This window comes from Poecile atricapillus, chromosome 10 (genome assembly GCF_030490865.1).
Source record: "Poecile atricapillus isolate bPoeAtr1 chromosome 10, bPoeAtr1.hap1, whole genome shotgun sequence".
Lineage (NCBI taxonomy): Eukaryota > Metazoa > Chordata > Aves > Passeriformes > Paridae > Poecile > Poecile atricapillus.
This window is the reverse complement of record NC_081258.1, coordinates 7,335,798-7,350,654: the sequence shown is the minus strand read 5'-3', so window position 1 is coordinate 7,350,654 and position 14,857 is coordinate 7,335,798. Positions and strand designations below refer to the sequence as shown.

The window sequence follows — 14,857 nt, the reverse complement described above, 5'->3', positions numbered from 1 at the left end:
TGTCTTGACTTTTTCAAACCTCAACTAATGTTTGATAGGAGTTTTGGGCTTTGTTCTTACTGGTCCTTGGAGTCACTTATTCTTAGTGATTTGCATAGGCACGGTGTAGGTATTACTTTTTTGTTCAACAGAGTATTTTGGTGGATCATAAATTACCAGTCCCTGTGCTGGGAATCTGCTTCTGAGAGAAGCATACATTTTCAGAGGAGAATTTGAGTTGTGCCAGACAAATTCTGAATTATTCTTCAGTATATACCTTTCATTGTTTTGGGAGGAAGATTTCTTAATTTTTAGTTGCACACTGGATGTAATAGCTTGGTTTATGTTTCAGCAAGTTATGCTATGTGTTACTGATAAATCACATGAGAGAAGTATTGTAACTATAGCTCTTCCACAACCATGTTTAATTACCTTTTAATTAAAATCCTGTCCTGGCCAGATCACTGACCAGTGACCAAACCAATTCCTGTGTATAAGACAATTGCTGTCTAGAAGTCCACCCTGATCTGCCTTGGATTGAAATAGTTGTATATACACTTCTGCTTTGTAAGCCAGCTGAGATGTAGGTTTTGGCATCTGCTCTGGCCTCCAGTAAAGAAGTTTATTTTTCAGCAAGCAGAAACACTTGCAGCAGGTGAGCTGCATCTTCATCCATCCATGCTTTTCATCTTGTATTGGTATCAGCCAAATCCTTCTCTCAAATCCTAAAGCCCATCTCATTGCTCCTGGGTACCTAATTCATTCTCACACTTTTTCCTTCGCAGCTTCATGCATTCATGTGGGCTTTGCTGCCTGCCCCTCACTTTTCAGAGACTGCAAACAGAACATACATACCTGGGTACAGCTGGGCTCAAAGTAAGGTTCTTGGCAAAAAGTCTGTTCTCACACATTTTCTCCCTTTTAATCTACTTTGTGCCACTGTCTTATTTTAACTGCTCAAAAGGAGTTAAAACACATCCTAGAGAAGAAGATAATCTCAACAAGCATCTTACCACTAGCAAAAATGTGGCACACCTGTTTGCACACAGACTTGAAATATGGCAAAGTTATGCTAAGCAAATCTGCCATTCCCTTCTGGTATTAAAAGTATCATTATCTTGAAGTTCTGAGTTGCATTTGTGTAACTGTTTGTGTAACAGCACATGATAAAACCTAGATATTTTATAGAATAAAAACTTATTCTTTCCTTCATGTTCTCCAGCAGTTGTTTCAGCAGAACCCTTTTGCTTTTGCTTTGATAATTTAAATAGACAGTCTGATGCAGTTGTGACAAACTGAGGGCTGACTCTCTGCTCTGGTGGAAATCTGGCAAAGTCAGAATAGTTCAAATGATCTGCCATTGCTTTTCAAGTATTTTAGAGTAATGCAAGCTCCATTTACCAGAAACTGTTAATCTTTTCTCTGACTCTGCATCTGACTTTCCTTCTGTATAAATTTTACTTTTATTTCACCTTTAAAAGCATATTCTACCACAAAAGAACCAGAGAAAAAGGTAAAGAGGGAGATGTTTGTGAAACCTCTGCCTAGCTGCAGTGCCAGGTGGCAGTGCTGGGAGGAGGTGCAAATGGGCAGGAGCAGTGTGCACACCTGTGCACGTGTACAGGACTTTCCAGGAGCAGCTTGCTTTAACAACAGGTGAAAGTGTGCAAACCTAACAGTCAGAAAGCAAAAGCTCCTCTCCCTTTCTCCCTCATGCCCTTTCCCTGGTATATTACATTTTTACTGCAGCTGTGGATGGATAAAAATAGAGCACATCTTAATGCTCTTAATAGAGATCCCAAGTGTTGCTTTGAATGGACATTGTCCTGTGAGCTCAACATTAGAGGAAAATTCTTGTGCTCCTTTTCTTTCCTGTGGGTAACTGCACATTGCATAGCTGACCAAATATGCCAAGACTATGGAAAAAGAGAAAATGGCAAGATGACTATTTCCCCAAAACAGTAAACACACATTGCAGCCTGGCTTCTTATTTGAGAATGCAAGATTTTACTTTTTGAATAACTACTGTATTTTAACAATAGGCATCAAGTGGTTGCTATGTGATACACAACAGTGTTTTTCATGAACTTTTGGCTGCTGAATAAGCCCAGCAAATATGGGTTCTTACCCTTTTAGTTTTCTGGGTCAATTCATTTTGCACAAAGGAGAGAATGATAATTTGAGTTGTAGGCAGAGAATGTTTTCTTCACATGGTAGGGAAGATGAAAGCTGTTTTTATTTGATTTCTTTTTAAATTAAAAATTATAATTCTTCATAGAGTTACAAATAATTATCTTATTACTAAAGGCATCCCATAAACTTGTTAGAGTCTTTCTCTGTAAAATAATTGCTGAGTGTCACTGCAAACTAAAAGTGAGGGAGAATGAGGGGAAACATATAAATATATATGTAACGTGTATGTGTGGAAGTAATTTTATTTTTTCAAAATGCTATTTGATTGTCTCAAAAGTAAAGACTTAGGCAAATGCTCTTTGTTAGGTGGTGCTGGCTGGTTATAGAACATATAGAGTTGTTTCCTGAACTGCTGTTATCTAAAATGCTCAGCCCTTTCCTGCTTATGGGTCAGAGAGGACAGTGTCTATCAGATTTAGTTGGCTTCCTGATGGGACACCACACTGAGGGTGCTTTTATGTTCTTATCTTCCATTCTTCTGTTGTTGGAATCCCATGGAGCAGGATTTCTGCAAAGTGTGGATCTAAAATCTGCGTGAGAGCAGGGGCTGGCACTCAGTAATGGGAGGGGAGGGGCAGGTGAGGTGGCAGAGGAGCAGAAGGGTGTCAAAGCTACTGAGGACACACAGAGGAACAGCATTAATGGAAACTTATGTGGAGGGATGAGGAAGACTCCAGAGACAGGGATAAAGGAGAGTGTTTGGGATAGGGGGAGAAGGGCATTCAAGTTTTGCAAGGGAAGGGAGAGAAGTGATTTCTAGCTCTGTAAAGGTACACAAGAACATTTACCTGTCTCTAGTTTCCCAGTGCTAAAATAGTCATTTAATTGTAATTAGCTCTGGAATAAGTAGACTCACAGAGGCCTACACAGGAAGGCTTTGTCAGAGATAGAAGGGCTTGGTTTGGAGAGGAGTGAGTTGGAAGAGTGTTGCTGAGGACAGCTCCATTGGGTTGAAAGACCAAGAGGATGGGTGGAAGGTTTATCATGCTCTTCTGTGAGGAGTTTCTAAGCTATGAGCTATTCTGTCCTGCAGCAGATGTGGACAGGCCTTTGTTTAGTCTTGTCCAAATTAATGGAGCATAGAGTCTGTGTGGCAGATTCATCAAGGCTCTGGAGGACAGCTGGCTGAGCCATGGGTGTACTGCTGGCCATGGATGGTGCTATACTGGATTTGGTTTTCAAGCAAAATGCAGCTGTGATTACTCTTCCTTTTGCTGTCTGTATATGACAGCATCCATCAGTGCTCATCCATCCACTGAAGTGTCACAATGAGATGTGTTTGAAAATGAAAATGATGTACAAATTTCACCTGAGCATTGTGGCTGTTCATTCTCTAAGGATCTTTTCTTAGGCCCCTCACCATGCTGCCAAAACACAGCTCTAGAGCAAGCTCCAGAAAGGCTTCATTCAAAGCCATCTCTCTTCTAATCTGGACATAACTTCAACCAGTTCTCACAGTGGCTGTAGTTCTCCATTTGTGTAATTTACATAATTCCATTAGGTTGAATAAATTTACACAAATTTGTACCTTCTTCTGCTGAGGAGGTTTGTGTTGGTTGTTATTGCTTTGGGATTTTTTAAGCACAGTCAAGCTCTTTCTGCATACAGTCACTGTGGCAGATATCAGCCAGCAAAGCACCCACGTTTCACCTTAAAGATTTCCTTACCGAGAAGAATAAAGGAAGTTAAAGTACATCCCAGGTCACTGCATCCTGACAATGTTCAGAAACTTCTCATCTTCCCTCTGCATTTTCCCAGTTGCCCTTCTCTTAAAAGTACCTAATGCCTCTTTTTGGTTAAGTTCATTTCAAATCCAATTTTGAGGGAAATACCTTTTCTCTTTGGTCTCCGACACAGCAACACCCCTGCCCCACAGATGATGGGGATTGCTTACTCAAATAGAAAGAAAAATTCTTTTATGGATGACATTTTTATTTTATTTTATTAGATGTTCCATGTAAAGCATTTATCACTGGAATAATTTTCCCTCTCAAAGTCATATCAGACACAAAGCTGTCTTCGGGGCTATTTCTTCTAGTTCACTGGACAGCTGTTCTGCCTGAAAAGAAAGAAAAGATCATATATCAATCAAAGACTTCAGGAGAATCCTTATGTTCTTTATCTAATAGGAAAATCCTAACTGTGAGTTCTTGATCTTCTGACTTCTGCTTTTTCAGTCTAAAGAACAGCATTGATATATTTTGCAAGACTATCTGTTGGGTTTATTTTTTTTTAATGTATCTTTTGTGTGTCGTTTTGATGCTTGGAGGGTGTTACAAACTCATCTTCACTAGTGACAGCCACATCATAAGCAAACAGTTTTCTTACCCCTGTGACTCGATTCATCCTCTTCTGAATGTCACTACGGGCAGAAATTAGTGCTACTTAGCAGAAACAAGGTTCTCATCTCTGCTCTGCTGGTGCTGAACTACTGATTTCCAGTGGAAAAAGACTAAAGGGCCAAAAGATATGCCCAACATGCAGCCTTCTAAACTGGTACTGATACAGTAGCCTGTGTTTACTCATCATTCTGCAGTTCTGTAACTTCATTGCAGTGAAATAAGGTAACAGGGAATCATTCATTTAATTTTTTAAAACATATTTTATTGCAAGTTATACATGTACCCTAGTCTGCCATACTAATTTAATGAAGATTCAAAGATTAGAGTTCCTGGTCTTTAGAACAATATTCAGAATACTTTGTACAATTTGCTAAACAATGTGTATATAAATAGCAGAATTGAGATTACTGTGTGTCCTTGCATCTGTAAGTGTTGGGTGAGACACAGAAGTGAACTTGGATGCTCCCTTTCAGCCTAGCAGTGATTACCTTCCAGAATGGAAACCACATTCTCTAGGCAGGGATAATGTTGTGAGCTGAGGGTCAGAGCATGTTTGTGCTGCACAGGTACACTGGAACCAGGCTGGAGGCTGACTTGGAGACACAGGAGCCCAAGGGAACTATTAACCAAACTTAACCAAACTTGGATATTTTTGCAGAAGGGATGAAGAAAGGCAACTCCAAGAAGGTTTTTGTATGCACCTGTTGGTGCCCTTTAAAGCAGTCTGTAACACGTTCATGCAATTGTTGGCATTTGATGGTATCTTCAGAGCCTAGGCAATGCCATGTGGGGCTCAGCACTATACAGATTTGCAGTGTTTTGATGTGTTTTGCTAAAGGAGACCCTCTGTTCTCTCAGCCAGCAGACCTTGACTTTGGTAAGGCTTTGCAAGGGCTGTCTGGCCTGGATTCCTTTATGTAGGATTGCAAGCAAAATTAAGGCATGACGCAGCTAATTATACAGTGGAAAAGAGGTATGAGAAAGGAAAGATGTGCCAGCATAATTGCTGTAAATTCTTGTATTTACATATACTTAAAGTTGTCCTGATCCAAAATTTCCCGAAGCAAATGAATTTATTGATTCTAAGCAGATCTTGGATCATATGGCTTGCCACATTGGATCAGAATATTGGGCCATCAAGTGCCATTGATTATGACCAGGAGCAGAAGATTTAGAGGAAGAGGCAAGAAACCTGTGATCAGTCATTGTAGAATAAGCTCTCCTAAAGGATGTTGTAATTATAAGCACGATGCATGGCCAGTGTGCAAACTGTGATAGCTCCAAACAAAGGGAAAACAATAGGGATGATTTAATTCTCTTTTGCTTTGAAATAAAAAAAAAGATCAGTTTTATTTAATCAATAGACTCCAGGGTTTGATGTATGGATGAAAACTTACAATCAGTGGAATAATACTTCTGGTTAAGCACTTCTCATCAGGAACTTGTTTGACCTGTGAGCTGCTTCATATTTTAAACTTAGATGTCTCTATAATAGAACTTCTAAAGATTGTTGCAGTGCCAGTATGGGGAGTATGTGTGTGTGCTTTAATACGGATGCATCTTGTAGGAGAGGAGATAAACCTTTTTCTTTGTACACAGACACATACATGATTTATCAAACATATTGCATTACTCTGTCTTTACAGTAAAACGTACAGTGGATGTGAATTACTCTATCTGTGAAGGATTAGAAACTCTGATGTTCTGTCTTGTATTCAAGAAGAGGATTACTCTGCAGATAACGTGCAGATAATTTACTTTTAGTGAGGCAGTGCAGTTTAAGGACCGAAAAATCAACTTCCTTGAGGCAAAAGGAATAGGAATTGGTACGGAAAATTATAGGGCAGTTGACCACTTGTGGAAATTTCAAGAGAACATCAAATATATATTATATATTTATTGAACAGTTGTCATTTCCATCTTCCTAAAATGGTCTTTTGATTAAAAAAAATTAAAAATATGTTGTAAATGCCGAGTACCTTGAAATTCACCAATTTTATTGCATGCACTGGCATGATTGGCAGCATTACATGCCAACAGCTCATTTGAATATGAAACATCTGTACATTATTATTTAGGGATTTTTCATCTGTTGATTTTAGAAATGAGGATTTTATGAGTCCTTGCATGCATAATTGTGTGTTACTTATATACAGAAGCAGTCAGTAATGAAAGAATTGGCCACAAACATACTGTATATGGTTTTGTGATCAAGATAGGAAATGCAGTGTATGGAGAAATACAATATACACTGCATTTGATTTTAGGTGTGGCAGCAGCAATTATGATTTTGTAACAGTGGAAGTAACATGACAGTTCAAAAGCACAGTGAAAAGATCATGCTTTCTTATACACAGCAATGTAAATTCTTAAAATAACAATGTAATTTTTGCATTTTTCACTGGATATCAAGATAATCCAATTTAGAACAATTTATTCTCAACAGGTATGGTAAAAATAGATATATCATTCTGGAGCGTGGTATAATACATTAATTTTTATGAGTGAGTTATGAAGATGTACAACTCAGGACCTAGGATAAACATCATATTCCTTAATTAATCCATTACATTATGGCACATATGTATCACTTTTATTACCCTAAAATGAAAAATGTTGGGGAAAGAAAAAAGCCTGTATTTTTTTTTTTTTCTGTATTAGAAAACCTTTCTTCTAAAATCATAAAAACATAAAATCTAATACAGGAAACACTATTAATGAGCTAAACATCTAAATTCCTTGAAGACTTGTAAGATAAAGAGCCATCATCTTCTGGTAATCATTCAAATGTATTCTTAGCTCAAACATACGAAAGCTTCTGCATGCAGTTTCTATATGTTTAAATGAATCCAGACAGCTTAAATTCCAGCTAGAGAATTCTGGTGAAGCTGTGATTGAGCAACAGCATAGGAACATAGTGGGAAATGAAGAAGAAAAAAAAAAATCATCTATCCCTTTAATATCCCAAAATGAAGTGATGTAAATTATTATAGATTCAGAAGTCACCCATAGAGATCTACAATGAAGCTCTCTGTCATATGGGTCTTATCCTAGCCAAGATTCTGCCTTCTGCCCCAGCACAGATCTCCAGTAATCTGGTGAATTTTTTTAATGGAGAGGAAACTGATAATTTCTAGAGGAAGTGTGACAAAATGTCCCCTTTGCCTGAGTGCTCTGGCCTCAGCTTAGGAAGTTATTCCCTTTGAGTGTGGGTGGGTATCACATTTTAACCACAGAGTTTTATTTACAGATTGAAATGAATATTAGGTTTGTAATTATGAATATTTTGTATTTGCAGCAAAGGGTCTACAAGAGCATTGGTCACCTGTTGATTAAAGAATTAAATCTCAGCAAACTCCAGCCTGGTAAGTTCAATCAGCCCTGCAGCTCCGAGTACCTGTGCTTTGGGAAGGTGGGTGATTGTCTTGGAACTGAGTCCAGATCTCCCTCAGTTCCTGGTCAGAGACTTCTTAACACAATTTATCTCCTCAGTTATCTAATATGAGAGCTGGTTTCCCAAAATGTGGTATTTCAGTTGTATTTAGGTGCTAGTTCTGGGTGCTGAAACAATCACCTGCATCTTGTCTACTGCACTGTATTGCAACTTCCTAATTTCAAACCCGTAACATTGAAAGTGTGCTTTGTGAGCCCAAGAGCAAATGATCTTTTACATATCCATGTTAATACATTTTCATGTGATTTTACAATGCTAGGTCGTCTGTCACTATTTGTCATTTCTAAAATCTGATACTAATAGAATATAGTATTTGTCATTTTACATTAAAATAAGAAAAGACATAAGACAACACAAACCAAAACACTATTAACGAAAAAGCCAAATTAGAGATTATTGTGTATTGAAGACACGAAATTTAATACAAATTAGCACAATACAAAGAAATATGTTTTCCTGCTATCTCAGTATTAGAAGAATAGCTCTGTTTTTCTCCATATGTCTGTGTCACCAGGTTGTTATTTCTTTTGTTTAGTCATATAATAGAATGTGTTGAGACATATTATACTCAACTTGTGTAGCAGCCTACAAATACTGATTGCAGTTTGAGCTTGTTATGGAAAAGTATTGCCCTGTGGATTGAGAAAATGACCAACAGCGGACTATAATCTATGAAGCTGAGAGTAAAATTGCCAACTAGAGGTCATTTTTCAAACCAAGGGGCAATAGTTTTCTACTATAAACTGAATATTACAGTCAGTATATGTTTTATTAAACCATTTCAGAAACTTGGGAGCAGTTTCATTTAAACTTCTTGCTTGATGTGGCTCAGAGAACAGGCCCAGGGCAGCCCACAAAAGAGGCCTAGTGCAGTCTCTATAATAAATATTCTGTATACTCAGTAATTATGAAGGCTTTAGGGCCTTTATGCTGAATGGCCATATCCTGCCACCATTCTGAATCCTTAGCAGCAACTGAAGTCATTAAGATTTGTGCATAAAAATGAGTGCAGGCTGCTGTTACTCACTGTAATACTGTGACAAACTACAGCCAAACTGTATAGAAAAGCCAATTATGGCTATTGCAGTCTAAAAGATTAAAAGGAAAATGCTTTTTCCTCCTCCATATCCTCTTACTGGTTTTCTTCCCTACTGAAGTACAGAGATGATGGCACTCATACAGGGGTGACTGCCTAGTGCCCTAGTCAGTAAGAGGATTTCCCCTCTGGAATAACAGAATTGACAATAAACACGGGCAAAGTGAAGCCTTTAATCTCTCCTATAACACACCTTGCTCATCCACAGAGGGTTCTGCCACCCTGTGCTGGGAACTGAGGTGCTTTCTGCAGCCATTGCTTGGAGTCACTCTTAAATGTTAATATTTTTTCAGTACAAAACCCTCAGAGGCTTTCAGATTTTTAAGAAGAGTGATGGGGAGTTCTAGCTTCTCTGCAAAAGTGGGGTGCAAAGAAATACCAGAAGGACCACAGTGTCTTGGACGGAAGGAAGCCAAACAAAATATTTCACTTTTTCCCTGAGAATCCTTGATTAAAATAATCTTGTTTAGAGCTCCTTCTGGGACTTCTCCTTGGCTTCTTTTGTAAGCTTCAGCTTCAGTTGGTCTACCTGGCAGGATTTTTGATTTTCTATTTTGGGGCAAAGCTCAGAGTCTGATCCTGGTTTTGTGGCCTATTAACAGACCAATACTATTATCTTGTTCACAGCATACATATTTAAATCCCTTCATGCCTTAGCTGGAAATTCACATATCACAATCATGCCCATAAATTGCGTGTTCCCAGAACCATAATTGGAGATTTCTATCTGTATTTGCCAGATTATTGCATAGTTACAGCTATAGCATGGGCGAATTAGTACCAAATATGTTATTCTACCTGGAGTTTTTAAAAGGCAGACCTTCCATCCATATGTGTGTATATATTATACAGACACAGACATAATTTTCAAATGGTCATAATTTTAAAGGTCTACATAAAGTTTCACCTCAGGAAGGGTGATGGATTAGAGTAATAAAAAGTGGAGCAGCAAAAGTCCTGTTGTACATCTAGTCCATCTTCCTGACATTACAGGATTGTTCCCTACAGGGTACTTGCTGATACTTTGTCCAGAGAAGGTTTAAATGTCCCAAGCAGTGAAGTTCCCACTAAAGTTTGACAGACATAACTCAAAGGCTATTTTTCCAACCCTCTATCTTAAATTGAGCAGTTTGCCATGATATGTTGGCCATAACTTCAGGGGTCTGTCCTGTGTGTATCTCCTTGGTGTTTCTGGGCTTCTAAATATTTGCGGAAAATCTCCATAAATTACTTTGGTATTGACCATGCCATTTTCTCTCATCCTCCATGTAACACTGTCACTGGGCAGATTGTGAGGGTTTTTAAGACTGGGCCAAATGAAGATAATGCTATTAATTTAGTGCTGCACGTATTGCCTAATATATACACACTATATATACGATTATGTATCTAGTCTGTGTTCATTTCTAGGAGGATGTTGTTTAGAGGACTGTCTGATTGTATTGGGCCTCTGCAAACATATAATTAATCTCATTTTTAGCAATGCTTAGCTCCAAGCTGATGGTGTAGAAATATAGGGTTATTAGTTTCTAGAACATTTTTATTATGCACTTTCTATTTTGATTGACAACTATTAATATTTTAAAATGACAGAACTAAAACTTATGCTGCCAGATAGCATCAAATGTAATGTATACTAAGTAAACAGAAGCATGTGAGCAGGATAATATTTATTGTATAATTACACAGCAATGTGTAAGAGACTAGGGAGAGAGTTATTCTTCAAGAGGGATATTTGATATTTTGCGCTCTTTAGAAATACAAACATAGGACTGAACTTTGTACCCCATTTCCTCAGGGTAGCATGCAGATTTTATCATCTATCCAGGATGGGTTGTTCTTGAAAGCTTCCATTCTTGACCTTCCTTTCTCTCAAATTGTCTGTATAGGAGATGAGGGGGAGAAGATCCTCCCAAGATGAATTTTATTCTGCTTTATCATTTGATGGTTTGCCTTGTAGCTCCAGCCGAAATTTCTCTTGAACCCTCCATATCCAGCCCTTTTCCTGAAGAGCTTTAGTGTCCAAGTCAGATCCTGCTGGGCAAGAGGCACAGTCAGAAGTGTTGTGCAATAGGAGATTCCTGAGGAGAAGGACTGTAGCCACTGTGTCCAAGCCAGGTTGCAATTTCTCATTTGGAAAAAAAAATAAAAATAGCTATGCAAGTAGTCATTTTGTCTTTAGGACAAAAATAATAGTTACTATGAAGTATATGCAAATGCCCTACATATTTCTAGTGAATATTTAATATAAAGCAATTAGAGGCAGGGCAAATATTACATAACTTTTAAAAAACAACGAATGAAGAGGCTCCCATTTTCATGAGACGATTCACCCATCTAAGATTACTTATGGAATTCAAGTTAACAGGAGGAAGCTGGAATGTTCAGAGCCTGGTTCAGAAGGTTGTTCTTAGGTCTGTGTGCCTCAACTGCTGTGCTGAAGCCAGGCCTGGGTTTAGAATGGGATGGCAGAGATGTGCATCTCCTGAAAACACACATAAACAATCCAGATAAAGTGAATGAGAATGTAAATTCTTCTGCTTTTTTAACAAGTAAATTGATAAAACTAGCATTAATCAATAAGGAGGAAGACTTTGGGCTTTTTGTTTTGTTGTTTTTTTTTTTGTAAAATAATTTCAGTTTGCATCCTTCAGAGCAAAAATTACTCATCTCAGTTTTACTGAAGTCTGTCAGGCACAGAATATATTGGGCAGAAGTACCTGGTTTATCTTGTGTAGTGAAGGGAATAAAGCTGTGTTAACCTTGTGTTCTACCTCTACTGATTTTTCCTAATTTAGGTCTAGCTTGACTGTTGCAGTGTAGTACCATGTGTACCTATCTTCAGCAGAGGAAACTCTAAGAGGCAACTTTTAAATTATTCTCAATTCAATTTTTTTTATGAATGATGAAGAATAGCCACTTGTGCTCTTTGCCCACCACCAAAACAAATAGCTGTAAAATCACAAAATAATATCATTAGGCAGATGGTTTTGACAAAAAAGGATTAACAGGAGAAGAGAAGGAAAGTCAGTGGGATTGATATATTTCACCTTTATTTACTGTCTTAGGTAAATGACTCTTTCCAATCATTGAGACAAAAAGTGTCCATGTTAATTTTTCCCTGAATGTGCCCTTACATATAGTGCCTGACTCCTCCTGGGGCTGTTGGGCAGCACTTTAAAACACTTGCACTTCCTAGCTGCAATTAAAATGTTAAACACTAGATTTTATATATATAAAATACCTGATCACACTGATCAATAAGAATGTATTACAAACTCTTTGGTGAAGTTCTGCATTCATTCCTTAAACAGAGCACATCATGTTTTATTGTTGTAAAATTCTCTTCTGGATTGCAACCCCCTCTTTCCTCTTAAGCTTATGTGGTTGACTGCTGCAGCATTCATCCACTGTGCCTTCTGCATTTACTTCAGCTTTTCCATTCCTTGAAAGTGGTTTTCCTATTGACTTGTGCTTGGCATCAGGCTCATGCCATTAGCAAAAATACCAGTCTTAAAATGTTTATTATGAATCTGGATTGGTGAGGGAATTGCAGGTGCTTGTGGAAGCATAATTTGGGAACAGTAGTTCTTGTCGATCAAGGCAATGTGTCATCGTGCCTGACATCCCTGTGAATTGTTATCAATCCTGTTACCAATTTATGTCTAATCCCTTCCTGTCCATCTGTGATGCTTACGGTTCATCTCTTCTGGGCATTAATATTCACGTTTCAGAATGATACGTCTAATGACCGACCTCACTTGGAGGGAACAGTGCCATGTTGTGATGGAATAAAGTGTCAGCATGTCTTAGGTAAATAAGACAATTGGTCTGGGAAGAGGAAAAAAAAAACTTCATCCAGCAGAAAAAAAAATTAGAGAAGCTGTTGGTATATGACTCCTACTGAAATCAGGGTTCTACCCAGCAGAATATAAATGAAGAAATGTAACATCACATGTGTAATTAAAGTAAGGATGGTTATATGGAGGTTGGGATCATGTAAAGTGCGTTTCAGGTAACATTCTTGTGTTTTGCAGTCATGGTTCCCATAAACTTCTCTACCACAGTCCAGCCCAGAGCAAATTGTAATGCTTTGTTCTGAGATTTGGGAAGAATTGCGTCAGAGATGTTACTCATAAGACCTTAACTGCAGTCTTAGATCACCAGGGTCAGGATTTCAATGCCAGTACTGTTCCCATTTGAGCATCTCCTTTGTCTCCTGTAATGTAAATCCTATCCTCAAATGCTTGTGTAGGGTTGGTACTGAAATTCAATGGGAGCCAAGGCATCAGAGATCAGATGGAAAATATGTATATACTGCATCTGTGTATTGTATGTGGCAGCCAGACAAAGTGATGGAGCAACACTTTAAAATAAACAGGATCTTTATTATACAGTCAAGTGGGGAAAAAGTGGATGTTTCTATTTATCAGTTGGGTTTTTTTGTCTTGGGTGTTTCTATCTTTGACTGATACAAATATTTTGGAATCTAAACATATCTCTGCAATACTGTTGTGTCTTTGTTCTGGATTTCTTTCATCTTAACTTATCAACACAGTATATGAGCCATTTTATCCTACAGTGTGATCATCATCCTAGTGTGTATTTGCTCATTAATGTCAGGTTAAGATCTAAAGAAATACGAAAGTAGGAGTGAAATTTCTTTCTTTCTTTCTTTTCTTTTTTTTTTTTTTGTTTTGTTTTGTTTGTACTAATCTTTTTATATTAATAATGATGGAAAAAGGAAAACTGTGCTGTGGCTTTAGGTAAAGAAAATGTATACACATTTTCCACAAGTACTCTATTGCTTCCAGACTTGGGTTGGCTTAAATATTAGAACTCAAACATGATCTTAAAACAGAAACTGTGATCAAGTCTCTCTTTGGAGTAGGGACTAATTGGTTTGGTATTTAGAAAGAATTGAAATATCCTAATAAAATATGCCTTAGAAACAAATGTATATGAAATGCACATTCTAATATTTGTATTTTTTCACTGAATAGATTTTTTTTCACCCATGTCCTTTGCATAACTTCATGAACAATTGGCAAGGTCTGTTCTTTATATATCTGATGTACATAGCAAAGAAATTTTGAAAAGAGAAAGTACCAGTGAAAAAATATAAGAGCTAATGATTTTTTTTAAACTGCTATTGGTTGCTAATGGGACACACATTTGTTATACAAGATGTCTTCTCTCTTTCCTTTTATTTTTCCCGCCACAAATTTACCCGAGAAGTATTTTTAGACAGCTTTTGAATTTCCAAAAAAATATAGACACAAAACTAAAACAGCTTTTTCATCTAAAAACTGAAATTTTTCTTGAAGGGTACAGAGAGAAGGCGGCGAGAGGGATGCAGGAGTGGGCCAGGGAGACCACAATTTACACATGGGGGTGTATAATCTAAGGTGTTGAAAATTGTCACAGTTGGAGCTGAGCTAAGCAGGAGAAGAATTGCTCTAATCTTGGTTGCCTGTGGCAGAAAATGTCCCGGTGGCAGCAGTGGGTGAGTGGTTTGCAGAGCATGAGGCTGGTGGTGAGGGGAGCCCACAGCACAGTCCCAGGGGAGGGATGGGGCACTGATCCTCGTGCTGACAGCCAGGGTTGGAGGAGGTTTCCCAGCCCAGCAAAGCCCTCAAGCACAAGAACTCGAAGTGAGCGAGTCCTTTTGGGGAGCTCAGCTGCAGGCTGAGGGTGTCAGATGGACCAGGCTCCTTCAGAGTTCCTCCTCATGCCCCACCCTTCACCTGAACCTTCCAGCCCCTGCTTTTGGTTTTATTCCTCAAAATGATT

General features: G+C 38.1%; 1 protein-coding gene across 6 annotated transcripts in view; it reads left to right on the top strand.

Moving 5' to 3' along the window:
- The window catches only part of ZNF536 (zinc finger protein 536), a 340,166-nt gene that overhangs the window by 58,496 nt on the left and 266,813 nt on the right, over window positions 1–14,857 (top strand). For all 6 annotated transcript variants that reach the window (XM_058846306.1, XM_058846307.1, XM_058846308.1 and 3 more), the window contains one exon: window positions 7,813–7,879. The gene's annotated coding sequence lies outside the window, so the exon portion shown is untranslated. The remainder of the gene's footprint in view (window positions 1–7,812; window positions 7,880–14,857) is intronic.